Source organism: Cyclopterus lumpus, chromosome 18, assembly GCF_009769545.1.
Source record: "Cyclopterus lumpus isolate fCycLum1 chromosome 18, fCycLum1.pri, whole genome shotgun sequence".
Classification (NCBI taxonomy): domain Eukaryota; kingdom Metazoa; phylum Chordata; class Actinopteri; order Perciformes; family Cyclopteridae; genus Cyclopterus; species Cyclopterus lumpus.
The window spans coordinates 12530401-12546182 of record NC_046983.1 but is presented as its reverse complement, the minus strand read 5'-3'; the positions used below and the strand labels follow the sequence as shown (position 1 = coordinate 12546182).

Sequence of the window (15782 nt, the reverse complement as noted above, 5' to 3'; positions counted from 1 at the left end):
CCATCCATCTCATCTGGTCCTGTGGTCCTCCCTCCTCGTCATCTTCGTCGTCGTCAAGGAGATCCTGGATGTTGCTTCTTGTGTCACAGCAATTGATACCTGAATAAAAGACTTGGAGACTTTTCTTAACGTTAGTAATAACCACTCCGACCAGCCAACCCCGCCAGACGCAAGGGAAGGCAGTCGGGGGAGTCGGGCGAGGAGTCCTCTTCCCTGCTCCTCCTGGTACTCTTCTGGTTTCTGAGGGACTGGAGCTTCTACAGGACGTTCCACACCAAAAGGGAGGATGGCCAGCAGGAAAGGAAAAAGCAAGGACAGATACAGGAGAATATTCCTGCCAACTTCTATAAGACTTTATAATATAATCACCTCTGGCCAGATCCTCCTCAAATTGAACATCAATAAACCTTGCATTGTATTGTATATAGTGTGCATTTTTTCATACTTGATATTAATATTTTATGTTTACTCTGTAACCTTGCTTGCTGCTTCTACAACTAAATGTCCCCCTGTGGATGAATAAAGTATCTAACTATCTATCTATCTATCCATCTACTGATAACTACAGGAATTTGTCAAGGTGGGTGGTGCAACATTGGACAATAACATTAAACAATCAACAACAATCAACACAGTGCAAGAATTAAAACATTACATTTACAGTAGAATATACAATATAAAATAAAGACAAACGGAAAACAGTACTTTAAACAGTAATGTAAGTGTAAGTTTAAAATGACAACTGTATAACTTACCTGATTACTTACCTGATTACTTACCTGCGGAGCGTTCGCAGTCGGGCCCGTTGGAAGCTGGCCAGCCTCAGTCGAGGGAGTCGGATGAGTCGGAGTCGGGCGATTCGGATACGGGACCGGGCCAGTCGGAGTCGGGCGAGTCGGAGGCGGTCGTCCAAATCTGAATCAAAGTTAGGCAAGGAAAAAAACAAACCCAAAAGCGCATTGTGTAACTCATCTTGCATGACATTACCTTCAGGGACATACCTGATGGCGTCATGGGGGCCAAGCTGTGCAGGAACTCCAGCGAAGTCTCCACCTGCAGGGAAACATTTAAGGATTCCTCATGACATGAAATATTTCTGGATTACATTGAGCAATAATGGATTCAGATTCCAGCTGCTAATCAATCAGTTAGCAGCTCAACTAACCAACTGTTTAGACTCGTGAGCCACACCTTCCAGACTAAACAATGTTTCATATCTTCTCACTGTCCCCCTATATAAACCTTTAATTGTGCCTTGCTCTGATTTTACCTCCGTAGTCGATTCGGATGGGTTCAGGGGGGCCGCGCTGAGGAACTCCAGCGAAGTCGCCACCTGCAGGGAAACATTTAAACAGGATTCCTCATGACATGAAATATTTCTGGATTACATTGAGCACAAATGGATTCAGATTCCAGCTGCTAATCAATCAGTTATCAGCTCAATTAACCAACTGTTTAGACTGGTGAGCCACACCTTCCAGACTAAACAATGTTTCATATCTTCTCACTGTCCCCCTATATAAACCTTTAATTGTGCCTTGCTCTGATTTTACCTCCGTAGTCGATTCGGATGGGTTCAGGGGGGCCGTCCTGAGGACCTCCAGGGAAGTCGCCAATAGCTGCAGGGAAACATTTAAACAGGATTCCTCATGACATGATATATTTCTGGATTACATTGAGCAATAATCAAAGGTTACATTTTAAAAACGACAGCATATCTATAAACTAACTAGGACTACATGTGTCACGAAGGCACCAACACACAAGAGGCTTCACCGTTTAACAGTAATATCAAACATAGTGCAGCTTTGCCTCTGTTAGCAAAGGTTACATGTTAAAGAAATAGTTTATGGAATAAAATGAAGTAAAAGGAGCAGATGTTTGTTCAATAAGTCACGTTTCAACAGTCAAAACAAATCAAATCATGTTCGCAATTATGTGCGACTCTAACACACCTGGTGCGATGACGTCACTTGTCGCATGATTATATTTCAGAATTAAGAATTAGAACTCAATGACAAGCCCTTCAGGCGCCATCTTTTTTTAGACATTTCAAGGTCAAATATGTCATATTTGATGCCCTCTAAATACCATAACAGTGTTTTTAAACCTCTACAGTAATTGTTAACGCATACCACAGATATCCCGCGACTTTTAAGACATTCCGGCACTCAAATAATGTAGCTAACTAGTAATAACTAGCTAGCTAGCTTAGTGCCACGAAGGCACCAACACACAAGAGGCTTCACCGTTTAACAGTAATATCAAACATAGTGCACTTTAAACTCAAAAGGTTTCACCAATTTCTCAACTGAGAACGCTTTAAACGGTTTTAAGGGATGAATCAATAAGAAAAATGCTAAAATAAATATAAAACTTACCCCGAAGGTTGTGCAGCAGCTGTTGCAGCAGCCAGTTGTCGTCCATTCTCCGGCTTGTCGGGGGTCCGCGATAGAGGGAAGTCAGTAGTTGTTATCCAAAGAGATTCAAGAGTAGCTTTTAGCTAGCAGTCAAAATATCAAAGGGTTAGCTTTACAGTTTGGGTCAACAAGAGGGTTTAAGCTCGTGTCGAAGTCAAAATGCAAAAGGGACGAATATCAACGTTCGACTATTTTTATAGCCTCGGCGGGTCGTTGCTATGGCAATTACTGAAGGGCCTGGTCACGTGCTTAGTCACGTAAGACGCAAAGAGAGACGTTTTAATTATTTTCTCATATTTGTCCAATATATATTTTATTTTATTAGTACTATTACTTTTTATCATACATGTCAGTGTTGTTGTAAACATGACATAATCTGCCATACTCATGCTAAGGATACAAATGAGATAGTTTCGGGTAAAAACTAAATAGTTTTTACATTCATGTGTTTTATAAGGGGACCGCTCTGTTGAACACAGAAAGACAAACTGGATGGAAAATTAAACACGCTTTGTTTTCATGCAATGTTGTTGAATCTAATAATGTTCTCCCTGTAATTCATCAGTGTTTTCAGTGTGTAAACACTTGTTATTTATACCGCAGCAGATCATTAATGTCATAAAAGCTCAATTGGCAACGTTTTCGGTGAAGACTCTTACTCTTTAAGGAGAGATCAAGGATTTTAGGGGCTCTTGGACCAGATCAGCTGCTCGTACGTGTTATTCGTACTGACTGTAATGCTCGCGACAATCAGTGGCATCCACCATTCATTTAAAAAACAAAGGAAGTTTGATAGGGTATGCTGCATCTGTCAATATGGAATACACCATCAATTAATGAAAACATATCGTAAGTGGTGATATATGCACGCTATTAGAAGAGTATTGCTTTTATCTGCATTTCTGTAACGCTGTAGTTGTCGGTATTCTCCACTGACCACAAGTGTCGGTAGTTCGGTCTCTCCTCTGCGCTCCCTGCATGGTGCAGACAGTGCTGATAAAAGATGAAGTGACGTTGGAGTTGGTTCTTCCTGTAGCGACCCTTGGTGAGCAAAGCTACGAGACAACAGCCCACCTCACTCGCTCTGCCAATCACAAGTACGCTCATGCTGCCCCCACCCCCATAGGCAGCTAGGATGATTGACAGGTGTTACAGCTACACAGGTCATGAGACCTTCGCTGTCCTCCTGAACTCTGTAAATGCATAACCATACTTCTTATCTCAAACAACTTCATCCTGTAAACACAATAAGACTCATAACATTACAGGTTAACACTACATTTGTTCAAGGGGTCACAAGTCAAAATGTTGGAACTCAATGATTAGATTGTGGATGACTTTCAGGGATTTTTGTCATACAATTGTATCTTTCTGTTTGCAGTGCCGAGGACACGGCCAAAGTTGATCTGATGTCAACGTTCCCTGATCTCTTTTGGTGTGTTTATACATTTGCCAAAAGCAAAGAGAGGAATTTCAAGCCACCCCTGAAGGAAATGTTGAGAACAGAGCTGTGTCCAAGAGAAGGCTTCACCCCCGCAGTTGTAACACCACCCAAAAAGTGTGGAGTGCATCTCCACTTCCCAGATCAAGAATCTCAAAGCATTTGAACTCAGCCAGCTGCTAATTGCCACCAGGCTTGTCGCTACCATCTTTCAATTCCAGGGCATCTTTATTTAAATGTCAATGAACAGCAACAATGAACAGCAGCTAATGCAAAAAGACCTGGTAGTGTGTGGTTTTAAATGAGTGCCGTAAATTCACTTGCTTCCTTAATCTGGCTATTCAAAGTACACTTCCTGTTTGACTCTGATGAAGACACTGTGGTGGTAAAATGTTAGTCTGTTTGCAGAAATAAATGTTGTCAATCAATCAGTTTGCTGCCTTCCATTTCTTTTCCTTGAAAGTAGATTGTATTGCAAAACGACACATTTACAAGCCTCTGGATATTGAAGGCCTGGCTCTTCCAGAATAGTAATGTTATTATCCAGTAGCTATGCAAGAACTCTGGTCCAGTGGCAGATTGACCACCATGAGAGACCCTGCAAGTAGAGCAAGATATGTCACACCTCAGGCCGGGTCGTAGTTATTCTGACCCCTTTATAGTGTTGACCTTGGATGTTTTTTTCCACATTAAACTATTTTCGGATGAATGAAAGGATATTAAAAAGGCTTGTGACAATATCTTTTGGTTTTATCTTCAACAGATACTTAAAGCACCAATGTACTCAAAATAAAGCGAGTCATCTCCCTGTTCTTATGTAAAACTTGAATTAAAATGTAAGCTAATTCATTTTAAAGTTAATTATAAGTCCTGTGAGGATCCCCTAGATCACAAACTTGGACCTAAACTCCAAATGTTCTGGTAGAGGTGTCTCAGTCAATGGTTCTCGGATGTACATAATATGGTTCAACCCAGGTACAGAAATTGCAATCTTAGGTTGGCCATCAAAAGTAAAAAACGTAAACATTTTATTTTTAAAAAAGTGAATGGTATTGCAATTCTGCTAAACATAATAGAATATGTCAGCTTTACGAAATACGGATCATCTTATTACTTTTTTAATTATTTGGCATATTTAATATTCTCAGAATATAGTGCAAAATAAAACGTGAGTAGGCCTATTCCAATAAATTTGTTAATATTGTTCATATCATATATTAGTAATACACTGTTGTAAGATGTGTCTTGTCATGTTTGTGCCATTGGTCAGTCAGTATAATTCCCCCCATCTCAATGCACTCAACATGTTAACATCCTTTGTACCATAATACAAGGTGATAATTTAGGCTCAGTTCATTAATTATGAAGCTATAAGAGCTAAATATTAATCAATAAATATTAGTCTGACATTTGGTCTGAATATTCCGGACCAATGCAGTCCTCTATTAAGGGAGTGAGAGTGACTGGCAGGGGCTGGTCAGCGAGGTACGTGGATGAAGAACACCGCGAACAGCTGTTGCAGAGACGGACTGATCTACAGGTCGCTCCCGGTCCATAAGGAGCGAGCTGCGGTGTCGTGGCTCAATAGACCCGATGGGCTGTTGCACGACACACAGAAGCCGCTTTACGTTACGAGTCTCTCTCGCTAAATGCGCTGCGGATTGATATTGAGCTCGCGTTTTTCTGTCAGGCAGACAGCCCACACACACACACACACACGCGCCACATACACATTTCCCTCTACGTGTCAACAAAACTAGTGCTGCTTTGTGAAGGTAAACTGCATATATTGTGATTCTGGAGTGAGGAGCAGAGACCAAACAAACAATCGTTTCAGTGAGAAAATAACCGTCCGGTTCTTTCGTCATTAGTTGTAGCTCTACATAAGGAATGAGGTACGGGTGGAGCCACACACCGGACTACACGCCTGACTCCACGTTACCTCTGCACATGCGCAGCTCTGCGATGTCATTTGGTAGTGTGAGAGCTATCAGGGTCTACGCCGTTCCCTCTGCGCGTCTTATCTACACGTTAAACACTTGGCTCCAGTGTGTGTGTGTGTTTCCACCTCGTAGGGAACTGGGGTATCAGTTAAGTCATGTGACCATCTCCATCCGGGCATGTTTGAAAGAACAACGCCAAGAACAGATGATAGATGGATATGGAGGAGAGACTTGCGGCCCCTGGAGTCAACCCAGAGCTAGAGGAGTGACGGTGAGCTGTATCCACACCGAGGCCTCTCATAATACCAGCGCTCTCTGTTCTCTCCTTGCGTTCTCTCACATGTTCCTCGTAGTTCCTGGTGTGCAAGCGCAAGCTGGAGAGTAAGAAGGAGGCCCTGCTCATTCTGTCCAAGGAGCTGGACACCTGTCAGCAGGAGAGAGACCAGTACAAGCTGATGGCCAACCAGCTGAGGGAGCGCCACCAGGGACTGAAGAAGAAGTACAGGGAACTCATTGTGAGTTCCCTGTACTTCCCAAGGGGGTCCTGTCACAAACACAAGAGAGGATATTGTCTTTTTGATAACTTTATTGAGCCTTTGTCTGATGTGATTGATGGTGCACGACCCATTCAAACGCTGTTCATGAAAACAGTTGAGCGTTGTGTCTGCATTTGAACAATTGTTCCTGTGTATGTTTCCTCGAGCTGAAGAAGAAAGATGTGCAGTGCTCCCCAAATCAAATGGGTTTTATTGGTGGACCTGGACCTTGTCCATCATGGATCAAGTGGCCGTTCGCCAGCTGTTTTCCAATAAATGACCGTCTCCTCATTTCTTCTCCTCCTCCTCCTCCTGCTCCTCCTCCTCCTCAGGTGAACCTGGCTCAGTTGTTGGGAGACTCGAGGGAAGGAGCAAAGCGTCTCGCCGAGGAGGTGAAGGAGCTGACTCAGAGACTTACGGAGGCCCACGGGGACAACAAGGTGAAGTTACCTGGAGCACATGAACTTGATGCCCGTACGGGTGAATGAGTAGATCTTTGAGAGAAACGGTGAGATTCTTTCTTTTTTCATTTTTTTTTCTGCAGGTCCTGAGGATGACCATTACTCGACAGGGGCTTGGGGATGAGGAGGTGGGGGCGCGCCATTTCCCCACCCGTGAACATGAGGATCTAGTTCACCAGCTTGAGACAGCCGGGCTACAGGTGGACACCTTTTACTTTTTTAATTCATATTCCAACATGTACAGTGCATTTACAAAGGCATATGATCCCAGGTGAATTTTCAGATTTTTTAAACACATACACAGTTTATTTTTGGGCTCAGAATAAACTGACGCGAGTTATAAAGCCGTTTGGTGTGAACGCACCATAATGCTGCAAGCGGTGCGGCTTTGTAGTTTACCAAAGTCGTACTAAAACATTTTAACAGAGCGCCGTGTACCACACAAAATCGCTTCGAGGTCAGTAAGCACAACCAGAATTAATTCATATATAAGGCGCTCCGGATTATAAGGCGCACTCTCGTTTTTTGAGAAAATTAAAGGCTTTTAAGTGCGCCTTATAGTGCAGAAAATACGGTAGTTTTATTTATTTTTTTCAAAACCTGGTGGTGTTCTATTAGATTTTATTATTTTGATGAAACAATACTTTGCTGAGGTATTCCCAAGCAAGGCATCTGACGTCTATCTGCTTTGGTGGAGCCGCCCACAAAACAGTAGACGTGGTTGCACAGTGCGGTGCTCCTAAATTGCTGAAAAGAGTGTCTGCACTCAGCAATTTCCTCTTTCTGATACTTTACTGATTGTAAACACATCTTTGATGAAAAGTCATACTTATGGGCGAATATAGTCTAAAAAAATGATCTGGTTAAAGTAGAAAATATAAGTATAAAACACAAGTCAAGACATAGAAGTAAGTAAGTAAACCAATAACCCCAAAATGTAGATTGACTATTATTCAAGATGATCATGGGGGGTGGTTTACACTGATAGTATAACATTGTGTAAATTCTTTTACTATAAATACATTTTCACTATATATATATATATATATATATATATATATATATATATATATATATATATATATATATATATATATATATGTATGATTGTCTTCAAGTAAAAATCATTAGAGTCTGGTATGTCTTGCATATAATCTGCGCTTCATCAACCTTGTTCTATGTGCTTTGGCTCTCCTGCTTTATTATTTTAATCGTTGTTACTGTAGGTATTTGTATGACCGTTTCAGCCAACTACAAGAGGAGGTGAACATGCTGAAATCCAACCTCATGAAGTACAAGGTGCCGATGCGATGCCTCTGATTTTGGGGCTTTATGAATCTCGAACAATTCATTTGACTTCACTAAATTTGTATTCCCTTGCGCATGCACTAAAAGCCAAACTTTAATTTGAATTGTTCATCAAATGTGACGTGGTTGAGCTTCATTATCTTGATGTCCCCCTCCCCGCAGACGTCTCTTGAGAGGGCGAAAAACTCCAGCGCATATGTGAAATCAAACCGCAGCACCGGAGCCAAACAAGGTGAAAACACAAAATGTTCGGCTCACTTTGAAACTCGACAATCATGTCAGGTTGTCATGACGATCATGTCACGTTGTCATGACTATCATGTCATGTTGTCATGACGATCATGTCACATTTACATGACAATCATGTCACGTTACCATGACGATCATGTCACGTTACCATGACGATCATGTCACGTTACCATGACAATCATGTCACGTTACCATGACGATCATGTCACGTTACATGACGATCATGTCACGTTGTCATGACGATCATGTCACGTTGTCATGACTGTCATGTCAGGTTGCATGACGGTCATGTCAGGTTACATGACGATCATGTCACGTTACCATGGCGATCGTGTCACGTTACCGTGGCGATCATGTCACATCACGTTACCATGACGATCATGTCACGTTTCCATGACGATCATGTCAGGTTACATGACGATCATGTCACGTTACGTTACCATGACAATCACGTCAGGTTACATGACGATCAAGTCATGTCATGTTACCATGACGATCATGTCACGTTACCATGACGATCATGTCACGTTTACATGACGATCATGTCACGTTACATGACGATCATGTCACGTTACATGACGATCATGTCACGTTACCATGACGATCATGTCACGTTACCATGACGATCGTGTCACGTTACCATGGCGATCGTGTCACGTTACCGTGGCGATCATGTCACATCACGTTACCATGACGATCATGTCACGTTTCCATGACGATCATGTCAGGTTACATGACGATCATGTCACGTTACGTTACCATGACAATCACGTCAGGTTACATGACGATCAAGTCATGTCATGTTACCATGACGATCATGTCACGTTGTCATGACGATCATGTCACGTTACCATGACGATCATGTCACGTTACCACGTTAAAATAAATTCCTAATAGTTGTGAAGTTGTTTTTTTAAGGGACCTTTTCTTTTTATATTATGTTATAAATTTGAGTTGACCATTCTCCTTCTAAGGAACTATTTTACTTTGATTTTGTTACATATTCAGATAGTTGTAGTTGCTAGTTAATTTACAAATTAAGGTTTATACACACTGAAAGAATCATGACAAAACACATACCTACTTCTATATGTTATTCTTTGTTTAGATACATAAAGCATGGCCTGCAATGCCACTACATGTTTGCCCCACAACAACCTAAACTAGTCTTTGCACATCCTATAACATTTGTTTTGTCATTTGCCACCTTTTTAAATGTTTAAACTTAACAAACTCAGAAGTCTAAAAGTGTGTCTTTTCAGTGAATGTTTTTGCAAATAAATGAAAACATAATGGAACATGCGAGCTTTATAACATGCTGACAAGGTTTTGTTTTAAGCAGATTGAATGTGTCTCAACCTGTGCTGTGAGTAAGGGTATCAAAAGGGTAGCATATGTGAAATCAAACCGCAGCACCGGAGCCAAACAAGGTGAAAACACAAAATGTTCGGCTCACTTTGAAACTCGACAATCATGTCAGGTTGTCATGACGATCATGTCACGTTGTCATGCCTATCATGTCATGTTGTCATGACGATCATGTCACGTTACCATGACAATCATGTCACGTTACCATGACAATCATGTCACGTTATATGACGATCATGTCACGTTGTCATGACGATCATGTCACGTTGTCATGACTATCATGTCAGGTTGCACGACGGTCATGTCAGGTTACATGACGATCATGTCACGTTACCATGACGATCATGTCACGTTACCATGACGATCATGTCACATTACCATGACGATCATGTCACGTTACCATGACAATCATGTCACGTTTACATGACGATCATGTCACGTTACCATGACGATCATGTCACGTTGTCATGACTATCATGTCAGGTTGCATGACGGTCATGTCAGGTTACATGACGATCATGTCACGTTACCATGACGATCATGTCACATTACCATGACGATCATGTCACGTTACCATGACGATCATGTTGTTACCAACAATGTGTTCGTGCTCACCAACCGTGACGCTGAGAAGTTCAGGCGCCTCCTGGTGGAGTTACCATGACGATCACGTCACGTTACCATGACGATCGTGTCACGTTACCATGGCGATCGTGTCACGTTACCGTGGCGATCATGTCACATCACGTTACCATGACGATCATGTCACGTTACGTTACCATGACAATCGTGTCACGTTACCATGGCGATCGTGTCACGTTACCGTGGCGATCATGTGACGTTGTCATGACGATCATGTCACGTTACCATGACGATCATGTCACGTTACCATGACGATCATGTCACGTTACCACGTTAAAATAGATTCCTAATAGTTGTGAAGTTGTTTTTTTAAGGGACCTTTTCTTTTTATATTATGATATATTATATATTTGAGTTGACCATTCTCCTTCTAAGGAACTATTTTACTTTGATTTTGTTACATATTCAGATAGTTGTAGTTGCTAGTTAATTTACAAATTAAGGTTTATACACACCGAAAGAATCATGACAAAACACATACCTACTTCTATATGTTATTCTTTGTTTAGATACATAAAGCATGGCCTGCAATGCCACTACATGTTTGCCCCACAACAACCTAAACTAGTCTTTGCACATCCTATAACATTTGTTTTGTCATTTGCCACCTTTTTAAATTTTTAAACTGAACAAACTCAGAAGTCTAAAAGTGTGTCTGCTCATTAGGTGAATGTTATTGCAAATAAATGAAAACATAATGGAACATGCGAGCTTTATAACATGCTGACATGGTTTTGTTTTTAGCAGATTGAATGTGTCTCAACATGTGCTGTGAGTAAGGGTATCAAAATAAATGTGTAAAATTGTGAGATGTTTTCATGATGTTTGTGATTATAGCACAACCTTAGTTGAAGGTCAATTCTCCCCTCTCAATTACTGTTTTAACTTGATTACTTAAAGGAAAGTTGGACTATTTTGTCTTCACAAGTATTACTATTTGAATGTTACTTTAAAATGTATCAGGCTTCTTACCGTTCCCAATTTTGCAGACTAAAACACATAATACAGCTGTTCCTTTTGAATTTTCTACACACCTTTATGGTAATAATAGAAAAACCTGTTGGTACAACTATTTATTCAAATTTAAGCCTGCAATGAAACGTCTTAATTTCTAGGAAACAATGTCTTGTACAAAAAAGTACATAGTTAACATAAATTAAACTATTCATCTCAGATTGTGCAATCCCTCATAAACTGGGTTAGGTGCATGCCTTTTGCTTTCTCATTGTTTGTCACAACTGTAATATTTGTATTTTTATCACAGTCCTTTCTTTCCATAGAATATATCTATCCATGTGTAGTATATGTCACGTATGTGTAGAACCTATTTAGCCGTGCTGATTGACACAAAACCGCAGTGAAAAAGCAGAGGGCAGGCTAACAGTACCTCTTCCTCAAGGAAGGGGGCGTGTGAGAGCCCACGGGTTACGCTTGTTCTGCCATTGCTCTTCTTCTACACTTTTAAAACTAAAAGAAGATAAGGAGGACAAAGTGCACGGAGATGTTTGTTCAGGCGGATAGACGAATGGACTTCATTTACAAGTAAAGGTAGGGCCATGCACACACTGCAGTAGTATATAGGGGCTATTTGTATTTGTATTGAATGAGTATTGTCACAACCGGCTCTGAGGCAATGACAAATATGGGAAAGGACACAGTGAATGATAGTCAAGTAAAGGTGTTTAATATAGTTAAGTAAAGGAAAGAGTACAATTGTGAAGTGTGTTAGTCAGTAACATCTGTAATGTGAATGCGTGAGCATGATGAAGTGCGGGGTGTAAACCAATAAAGCCCTAACCAGGTATGAGCCGAACAAAGCGAGGGGAGCGCCATCCTGGAGTAGGGCTTTTATCCCCCAGGTGCTCCAGGAACAGGTGCTCTGCATCCAGTAATTGGCCACACCCACGTTCCTGTGACACGTTCAGGAACACAGGGACAAATAGCTGTAAACGCCGCATTTGTACGGTGTTATAAGCAGGGCCCGTCCCGGGATGAATTGCGATGGCAAATGAAAAGCACACGGGGGGTGAAGAGGAAATGCGCTCTTTCTCCAAGCTGCTATACATCGGTAGAATCATATATCTACCTTACCTATTGTAGTGTTTCTGTTTCTGGTTAAACACCAGATGAACGACAACTTGGTGTAGGTTCCCGAGCCTTCATTCTCCGCCCGCTTCCACACATGTATCCCTTATATGCTGTCTGCTTACTCGCCTGTGTCATGCATATCTATGCTCGCTAGGTGGCGCCATTCTCACCGTGAACATCACACCTGTGTGTGTGTGTGTGTGTGTAAAGAATGCTAACATTAAATATGAAAAACAACCTGCAGTCAATGTGCAAGCTGCCAATTGAATGGTGATTTCAGCTACTCTATTGGGTTCATATATTTGTAAATGTGACTGAAAGACGCTCACGGTCAGTGGAGCCGCATCTGTCCACTTCTTTCAGGTACTGACAACAAATAAGGTTCAAAATGACATTTACAAAACACGGAGGGCCTCCTTAAACACTTGAATGATCGACATGTACAAAGCTGTTACATCAAAGTCTCAAGGAGGCTAATATTCATAATCCGTTCTTCAGTGAGATCAGATACAACTTTCATAAAGGACTTCCTTGTCCACCTCATCTTCGTGAAGGCCAAAATAAAATTGCTCCATATTATTGCTTCCCCTATTACAAGACTGTTTAACCTGTCATTTCATTGATCTGTTTTCCCCCTTGACTGGAAATCGGCTACAATTCTCCCCCTCTTTAAAGGAGGCTCTGGCTCTGACCCAAACTGCTACAGGCCGATTTCCATCTTGCCCTGTCTGGCCAAAGTCATAGAGAAACTGGTACATAAACAACTAATACACTTCATTGACTTAAATCTTTAACATACACATCAATAGCCTTCTGGCTAAAGTCAAAGCTAGACTGGGTTTCCTGTATCGAAACATGGCCTCCTTCACAGCACCCTCCACCACCCACCACTGTGATCTGTACAGATTGGTGGATTGGCCCTCCCTTCATACCAGGCGGCTACAACACTGGCTGCTCGTGGTCTACAAATCCATTTTGGGAATGACCCCTCGCTACCTCTCAAATCTTCTACACATTTCTGACAGCGATCGCTGTTTAAGATCCAGTGACTTCATCAGGCTCATCATTCCAAAAGTCCGTACTGTGTTTGGTCATAACGCCTTTCATTCATTTTAATTGCTGACCACCCCTCACTTCTCTCTCTCTCTTCTATTTTTACAAAGAGCATCCAGTAATCCGCCTTTTTATTTTGTACATGGTGTTTATTAATTTACCTATGTTGTTTGTATCCATTTTCTCATGTGTTTGTCATACTGTATTGTATCTGTGCTGTTTGTGTCACTTGTGTGGAATGTGCTACTGCCTCTTGGCCAGGTCATCATTGTAAATGAGAATTGGTTCTCACTTGATTTTACCTGGTTAAATAAAGGTCATACTGTATAAGAACGTCTTTACAGTTAAATGCATAAAATGCTAAATTTAGCATCCTAAAAATATATTTAGATTGACATCCATCATCCAAGTATTAAATCATTTTCTGTAAACTAGCAGCAAAAAACATATGTTATAAAGATAAGTATATACTGTATACAGTTAATACTTTAATTATCAGAGGGAAGTTAAGACAGTAGTTTATAAAACATACAAAACTCTGAAACACACAGGACACTCTCCACAGTTTGTAATATTAACAATTGATCAATCAGTCGATCAATCCAAGAGGAGCTACAGGAAGTGATCCGTCCCTTTTAGCTGCTACGCGGTCTTTAACTGACTCATGTTGCCGTTAGTTTCTGCTCTTTGACGACTGATCGGATCTCTTCATGCTTCTGACTCTTGTAGCTCAAGAGTCAGTCATGTGATGACAACGTGGAACCTTCCTGGTTCCTGGTCACCTGACACATTTAGAAACAAGACGTCACATGTTCATCTCTGATCATTGTGTTTCTAGTCAAAGCCTCGAGCGCAACAACAGCAGAATCAGTGTTCATGTCAAATACATTATTATTGTAGTCATCATGCTCCGGTTTATTTTTGTTTTTTTGATGTGAGACAGGAGTTGTTTGTGCAGAAAGCCCGTCGGCCCGAAGATGAACGGGACGTTTAAAGTCTCCATTTGATTCATTCTACAGGTTGGAACCAACATGCCACGTTATCTACAGAGTCCAGAAGGCTGAGCCCGTTGTCCTGCTGTGGGAGACGAGCAGCTTCCAGACGTCTCTTCAGGAGCTGGTGGACGAGATGCCGGCTCAGAGTCTCCTGTCCTCAGACTCCAGAGGACATCTTTCATGCTGCTGGAGCTCCAAAGGTCGTGGACACGTCCTCCTCCATGCTGTCTGTTCATTGGTTTGGTTTCAATGTTCTCCATCCAGTGAGGAGTTTGGTAGTAAAAGCATAATTTTCATATACATATATAATATATATCCACGTATAATATAAATATATTATTTAGAGTGAAGATATATGTTGGTATTTGTTATTGCTGGTGGCCAACGGACATGACACGTTGACTTGATGCCGTTTTTGATTTGTTTCATGTTTTGTACGACAAAATATCTTTGTGGCAATTTAAAAAAGCTACAACTTTTTGCCAAAACACAAAACAGAAAAATAATTTTTGGTGGAATTGTTTACTCGTTATGAAGATGAAAAATGAGAGCACTGGCGTAAAAACTAACGCTAATTATTATGAATCAACTACCCAAAAGGGAAATATAAAAACTATAACATTGTAGTGTATAAAAGAATCAACCATTAAAGTTCTGATTTATAACCCAATATGAAGGATCATAACGTGGTGTTTGCTGACCCAGTAGTTTTTAATAATAAAAAGACATATTGAGATTTTGTGGTACATTTATTCATTCAACTCTTCAGGAGATAACATTATAAATACTGTACACAGTTTACATGAAGATACAGTATTATATGTGACAAATTAAATACTTTAAAGCTTTGAGAATAATTATGAATCTTGTTCAGCCTGAAGCTTCCGTCTCCTTCTGGATTGGTGAGCAGATGCAAACAGCTGCTTCCTGCGTGTGTGAGGAGCTTCCTGAACCCACCAGCACAGAAGAAGCAGACGGAGACAAACTACGTCCTCTGTGCCGGTGGGAACGGGACGCCCCTCGTCCTCTCGGCTGGCGGGCGGGGCGGGTGGTGTCGGGGTTTGGGTGGACGGGCAAGGGGGTCCTGTCACAAACACAAGAGATTAATTATTTTGAACTGAACTACACAACCTTTACATTAGTGTGTTGAATCTGGCCTCCAATGATGGAATCGTATTAATGATACTTCTGTAGTCATAGTGAAGGATTACTTACTCCGCCCACTAACAGAAAGGCAACCGCCGCTCTCCATCTGGTCCTGTAGTCCTCCATCCGTCT

General features: G+C 41.3%; 1 long non-coding RNA gene across 1 annotated transcript; it reads left to right on the top strand.

Annotated features, from left to right (window-relative positions):
• The first annotated feature begins 11807 nt into the window (after positions 1 to 11807).
• LOC117747880 lies at positions 11808 to 15782 on the top strand. Its single transcript, XR_004611490.1, has 3 exons — positions 11808 to 11916; positions 14529 to 14704; positions 15735 to 15782. It is a non-coding gene; the product is annotated as an uncharacterized LOC117747880 (long non-coding RNA).